We start from the raw sequence: 7,302 nt of genomic DNA, 5'->3' as shown, positions 1-7,302 counted from the left end.
ACTTCAGGTTGTTGCCAAGTTTGTTTGTTTTTGAGAGGTTTTTGCTATAGAGCACATGCACTTTTCAGAAAGACAGAGAGAGACAGAGAGATAGAAAGCAAGAAATCACCCACCAGGGGAGATGGCCACACCGCAATCCCTTCTCTTCCATTCTCCTCTCAGGATCTTGGGCACGCACGCACACGTTCCCGGCATGAGTTTAAGCCACCGGGTCTGGGACTCGAACCGCAGTCAACCACATGGAGTCCAGTGACATAGCCATTATGCCAACTGCTACTCCCACCAAGTTTTGTTTTTTTATGAACAATTATAACAGCTCTTCATTTAATTTTAGTTATTTAACAATATACCACAAGAGTAACTGGGTAGTTTATGATAAAACTGAGAAAATGTTCTTTTCCCATAAAGTGAACACGTCAGTCTTTCCCTTTGGTTTCTTCCAATCCTCCTTCATGTGTTGAAGAGATATTGAGTTCTTCTAGAGTTTTGGTTAGGTGGGTGGTTTCCAAGCTGACAGGACTCTCCAGGTAGGTAGTTCCCACACGGGTTTTCCTGTCACTGGATCTATGACTTTTCCAACTTTGAAAACAATCTCAGCCAGTTCATATTCCATGTGCTTCGTTCATGAAACAGGTAACGCTGTGAGAAACACGATTTCCCCGACTGTGCACTGCTGAAGGGCATCGTGGGCAAAGTAGCTTTTCCTCTTACTAAAATACCTTTATAAATAGGGATTCAGAACAAGCCTGGTCACTCTCACTTTAGCAGACTTTTGCATGGCTGTCCTAATCGCCCTCCCACGATCCACTTGGCATGGACAGATGCACAAGTTACTGATGTTATGGCTCTGCTCACCTGCAGTTCCACTGTACCCACCAAGATTTTATTATAAGCAGTTGTGTAATAAAAATAAGCACTAGAACAACTTTTCCCTGCCCCAGTTTTTCTTATAGACATGTAGACAGGGAGAAATAGGGTCGGAAAGTGAGGACCCCACCCCTCACCCCGGGAGGATGGCTACACCACAATCGCTTCTCTTCCAGTCTCCTCTCAGGATTTGGGGCTTCACACACTTGTTTTTCAAGTCACTGGGTCTGGGATTTGAGCCACGCTGTCAGCCATGTGGGGGTCCAGCCACCTTAACCTCTGCGCCACCTGCTGGCCCTAAACAACATTCTAATCTTCAAATATTTTATGGATACTTTTGTAATGTTTTTGTTATATAGCACTAATGAAAATATCTATAGACAATTTTAAACTTGTATGGCCAGGCTGCAGTAGCACAGGGGTGGGGCTGCATGAGAGGCTCAAATTCAATTCCTGAACCAACCTAAATAGGCAAGTACCCATTGTTCTAGCTAATTGGGAAGCTGGGGCAGGAGAATGCAACATGGCAAGACTATGTCAAAAAAAAAGCCTTTCAAGGGACCAGCAAATGGCATAATGGTTACGTCACTGGACTGCATGACTGACTGCAGTTCAAATTCTGGATCCAGAGGCTTGAAACTATATTGGATGTGTGTGCATGCATGTCCAAAATCCTGAGAGGAGAATGGAGGAGAAGGAATTGTGGCATGGCCATCCTCCCTTGGGGGGGGGGTGATTTCTCACTTTCTGTCTCTGTCTCTCTGGTGAGCACACGTAAACTATAGCAAAAAAAAAAGTTTTTCAATTTCTCCTCACTCTCTCTCATGACAAAAAGGAGAATAACAAAGAAAGAACTGATTTAAATCTTTTATCCTGACAGCTAGTCATTTCTCCAATATAACCTCAAACTATTTCTCCAATTTAACCTTAGAGCTTCTGCATAAACTTTATACCTAGCCAAATTGTCCTCCTCAATGTTACGAGACCACACAATACATATTTTGCCTTCAGACCTCTGCCTGGGCTTTTCTCTCAGCTGAGGAAGGCTTTCCTGCTCCCCTTGTCTTTTCTCTCCTACCCTTCAGTAGTGGGTGACTATTGGTGGTCTAGCCATCCCACAGAGGTGGCTTCTTGGGTTCTTACCCTAATCACTATTGTTTGGACTGGGAGTTATCACTAAACCCAAGCTGTGCCAATCACAGTCTAAGTTTTCTTGAAGCAAGAACTAGTGAGGGTCATCCCCTTTCCGGGTAGCTACACCTGGGTCACCATGGGAGCAACGGGGTGCTTATCTGACCCATGGGGGCCAGGAATGCAGCCAAAAGATGACTGACACAGACACAAGGACAGCACAGGCCTGCAGAGAGCGCACGACACAGTGTCCACATTTTTCTCCCATATAGCGCCTGGATCTTCTTCCTTCCTGGGACTCAATCACATTCTGGCCTGGGATTCTCAAATACTTAAGTTGTTGCTAAAGTTTTTTTTTTTTTTTCCCTCATTTATATTCATAAAAGTGCACCTCATTGTATCTTTAAGGCTGAGTGCCAGTTACTCTCCTCTTCCATTCTCCTCGCAGGACTTTGGGCACAACAGGTGTGAGCGCCCAGAGTGTTTTTCAAGTCATTAGGTCTGGGACTTGAACTACACAGTCAGACATGTGGGATCCAGTGCCTTAACTACCATGCCACCTGTTAACCCAAGATCAACTGTTTATTAAAAATGTAATAATCTTGGATGGACCTTTTTAAGGCAGATGATAAAAATTATCTAGCTTATTAAATTGAGTTCATTACTATTTAATCATTTCTGGATGATTCGTGGTAAACAATATGAAAATGAAGCATTTTATACACAAGGCGTAATTCAGTGAGTCTGCAGTTTCAGCTAACATAAAGAGTACCTGCTATTGAAACAGAATAAAATAAACTCCCCCCTTTGAGAGGAATATGAAATCACATATGAATCCCCCTTTAAGAATAAAAACTGTTATTTTTTTTTTTCTTTTGGAGAGGTTTTTGCTATAGAGTGCATGTACTCACCAGAAAGACAGAGATGGAGAGACAGAAAGCAAGAAATCACCTCCAGGCTGGGGGGCGGGGAGTGGCCACACTGCAATCCCTTCTCTTCCATTCTCTCAGGATCTTGGGCACACAGGCACACACACCTGGCGTGAGTTTAAGACACCAGGTCCGGGACTCGAACTGTGGTTGACTAGATGGGAGTCCAGGAACATAGCCATTATGCCAACTGCTGGTCCAGAATAAAGACTATTTTAGTTAAAGAAAAGTTATGAAGCAACCACCTAATCCTAAGAGTATTTTCAAATTTGGATGCTGTATTATAAAATATTTCAGTCCACATAGATGGCAAAGCTAAGTTTATGACCTAGTGAATTATTCAGAAAGTGAGTTATCAATTAAGTTACCAGATGTAGTTTAATTTTTGAGAAGTTTTTTAAAATTATTTTATTCGACTTTATTCATCATTATTTTTTAATTTGACCAGAGAAAATGAGAGAGGAAGCTGCCAGGTCTGGGACTTGAACCACAGTCAACCATAGTGGGAGTCTAGTGTCCTTAACCACCACCTCACCTGCCAGGCCCCCAAATATAGTTTAATTTTAACAAACTGAACTCTCCATCATAAAAAATGAATTTTTCTGTTGTTCCTTCACAGTTGTGTTAAGAGATAAAATCTCTTTTGCTAGAAAGTTCACATTGCAGGGCTAGTGAATAGCTCCACCTTGTCTAGAAGACAGGTGCAGAGGCTCATTTTACAAAATGAACATTAAGTTCATGGAATTTTAAGCCTATTATAGGAGAATCTGGACTTTTAGAATAATTAAGGTGCCAAGCCCAATGTGTGTGCTTGCATCCAATTGTGATGAACCTATGTATGTCAAGTTGGGAGAGGCCCTTTGTGACGAACACCAAATCAACCTGATTAAGGTTGATGATGAGAAACTATAGGAATGGATAGGTCTTTGTAAAATTGCCAAAGAGGGGGACCAGCAGAGAGCCTAATAGCTACATCACTGGGCTCCCATATGGTCAACCACAGTTCGAGTCCCAGACCTGGTGGCTTAAACTCACACTGGGCGTGTGTATGTGCGTGCCCAAGATTCCAAGAGGAGACTGGAGGAGAAGGGACTGCGGTGTGGCCATCCTGCCTGGAGGGTGATTTCTCACTTTCTGTCTCTCTCTGTCTTTCTGGTGAGAGCACACACCCTATACCAAAAAAAAAAAAAAAGAACTCTCCCCTTTAAAAAAAAAAATTGTCAGAGAGGGAAAACGCTATAAAGTGGTTGTTTGCAGCTGGGTAATAATTAAGGACTGTGGAGAGGACTCTCAGGCCAAGGATGTCATCGAAGAGCGCTTCAAATGTAAGAAATGAAAAGATAATTAAAATTGGCTCAAAAGAAAAAAAAAAGCAAGCAAGCAAGCCTGCATTGGTTGTTTATTTCTTTGTTAGCATAGCCTTCCGGGTTAGTGACTCGCATTTAGCTGTGGGATGTCCCGAAGTGGGCATGGCTGGGGTCAGCTCAGTAGCGTTCACAAATCATATTACAGCCAATGTACAATGACCACATTATGTGTGGTTTGGTTTAAAGCTCAGCCCTTTGTTTCCAACTACAAAACCTCCAGTGTAACTTTTTGTTGTATTTTTAATCAAATAGGGTTTAGCAATATTAATCATACAGAAGACTATTTAAGACATAAATGTGGGGGCCATCAGGTGGCATGGTGGTTAAGGCACTGGACTCCCATGTGGTCGATAGTGGTTCAAGTCCCAGAACCAGTGACTGGAAAATCACACCAGGTGCCTGCGCATCCATGCCCAAAATCCTGAGAGAAGAATGGTGAAGGGATTGGGGGGGGGGCCGGGGGGTGTGACTTCCAGCGAGCACATGTGCCCTATAGCAAAAAGAAACTTTTTTTTTTGCTATAGAGTGCATGAACTCACCAGAGAGGGAGACGGAGAGAGAGAAAACAAGAATTCACTCCCCCAAGGGGGAATGGCCATGCCTCAATCCCTTCTCCATTTCCCCTTGGGGGAGTTTGGCACACATGCACATGCACCTGGTGTGATTTTCAAGCCTCCAGATCTGGGACTCTAACCCACAGTCAGCCATGTGGGATCCAACTGCCTTAACCTTCACACCACCTGCTGGCCCCTACAAATGTGTATTTTAAAAAATAAAAATAAAGTGAGTTTTCTGTCTAACCTCCTCTAGGTTAAGAAACCGTGTATTGGAACCAGCAGTTAGCGTAATGGCTATGTGGCTGGACTCCCATGTAGTCGACTGCGGTTTGAGTCCCGGACCCGGTAGCTTAAAACTCACGCCAGGCACATGTGCGTGCGTGCCCAAGATCCTGAGAGGAGAATGGAGGATTGCGGTGTGGCCATCCCCCCTGGGGGGTGATTTCTCACTTTCTGTCCTTCTGTCTCTCTCTGTCTGTCTGGTGAGTGCATGCACCCTGTAGCAAAAACCTCTCAAAAAAAGAAAAAAAAAAAGAAAAAGAAAAAGAAACCATATATCGTTCATATTCCAGAAACTCTGGGGCTCCTCAATTGTTCACTCCACTGCAGAGCTCATCAGTGTCCTGACTTCTAGGATAATCACCACCTTGGTTTTCTTAGCTTGACTACCTATGGACTATAGGGTTGTTGGAAAAGTCGTGACATATTTTTTTCTGGCTTTCTACACAAAAATGTGTCCTGATTTTTCTGAATATTGTGTGTGTAGCTGTTATTCCATGATTCTTATTGCTGTATAATATTCCCATTTATGAATTTGTAAGAATTATACAATGTACCTTTGGTAGGCATTTGGATTGCTTCTAGGGTGTTTAACTGGGAGCAAAATTGTGGTCATAAGACATGAACATGTATAGTCTTACTATGTAATGCCAAACTGTTTTTCAGGGTGTTTGCACAAATTTACACACTTACCAGCAGTGTATGAGGTCCCAGGGCCAGTCCCATGGCCTGGTGGTTTAAGGGAGTCAGATAGTTTGGGACCAGTAGTTGGCAAATGGTTACATTGTTGGACTCCCATATGGTTGACTGTGGTTCAAGTCCCAGATCCGGCGGCTTGAAACTTAGGACAGTGTGTGTGCATGCGTACCCAAAATCTTGAGAGAAGAATGGAGGAAAAGGAACTGCAGCATTGCCATCTCCCTAAGGGGTGACTTCTCATTTTCTCTCTGTCTCTCTTGCGAACATAAGCACCCTATAGCAAAAATCTCTCAAAACAAGGGAGGAGGAGTCAGAGCCTACATGGCCAACTGCACAGTGTGAGTCCTAGATCTGGTTGCTTGAAATCCCAGTATGATGGAAAAATGGAGGAGAAGGGATTGTGATGTTACCATGTCCCTTGGAGAGTGCTTCCCCCCCTCCTCTGTCTCTCTCCTTCTCTCTAGTGAACAGGTGAAAAAGAAGAAGCGTTTCCATTTTCCACAGTACTTTCTACATTTACAATGTCAGGCGTATTTTCCTCAATCTATCCGGCATGTAAAAAATATTTGAATGTGATTCTAACGTTGCATTTCCCTCCTTATAAGGTTGAGCCTTTTCAGATGTTTGGTGATAATTTCAGTTTCCCTTTTTGTAAAATACCTTTTAGGTCTTTTGTCCATTTTTCCTATTTGTATTTACTATTGATTCATATAACTTTTTTGTATATTTCAATACTACTCTTTTATATCACTCGTACATATTGTAAATATATGCCTCTTCACAATTGATGGTGGGTATTTTATGAAGTCTTCTAATACATAAATGCTCTCAATTTTAAGTAGTCCAATTAACCAAATTTTTTCTTTTATGCTTTGTCTATGATCTATTTTCTCCCAACTTGTTTTCTAAAGTTTTTGCCATTTTGTCGGATTCTAAAATCACTTGAAAATATTTCTTTCTTTTTTTTTTTTTTTATAGACCACAGATTAGTTTATTTTTAACACCCACCATGCCATGAATTCGTAGGGAATAGGTTCCAGTAGCTCAGGCTCCTTTCCATTGGTTCTCACAAAGTGTGCTTCTCTGGGTGGAGCAGGCTGGCGCTTTAGTTGAACCCAGGTACCTTTCTCTTTGGCTTATTTTTGTTTCTGGTCTTTTTCCCTCACACGTTTTAAGAAGCTATCTCTGCTCTTAGAATGCTTAATATGCTCAATACCCACATTGATTCTCTTGAGGAGAATCTTGCCCTTAACTTGTTTGTTCACAACAATGCCAACAGCATGCTGGGCAACACTGTAGACTCTTCCAGTTTTGCCATGGTAACGTTTGTGGGGCATTCCTTTTTGAACAGTACCCATTCCCTTAATGTCTACAATATCACCTTTCTTGTAGATTCGCATATATGTTGCCAGAGGAACCAATCCATGTTTTCTAAAAGGCCTAGAGAACATATATCGGGTGCCTCTCCTCTTT

The 7,302-nt window shown here is 42.4% G+C and overlaps 1 pseudogene; it reads right to left on the bottom strand.

The window, feature by feature from the left end:
* Window positions 1-416: 416 nt before the first annotated feature.
* Window positions 417-957, bottom strand: LOC102478842 (28S ribosomal protein S17, mitochondrial pseudogene; annotated as a pseudogene).
* Window positions 958-7,302: the final 6,345 nt, after the last annotated feature.

Source organism: Tupaia chinensis, unplaced genomic scaffold (assembly GCF_000334495.1).
Source record: "Tupaia chinensis unplaced genomic scaffold, TupChi_1.0 Scaffold000215_1, whole genome shotgun sequence".
NCBI lineage: Eukaryota > Metazoa > Chordata > Mammalia > Scandentia > Tupaiidae > Tupaia > Tupaia belangeri.
This window is presented reverse-complemented; position numbering and strand designations above follow the sequence as displayed.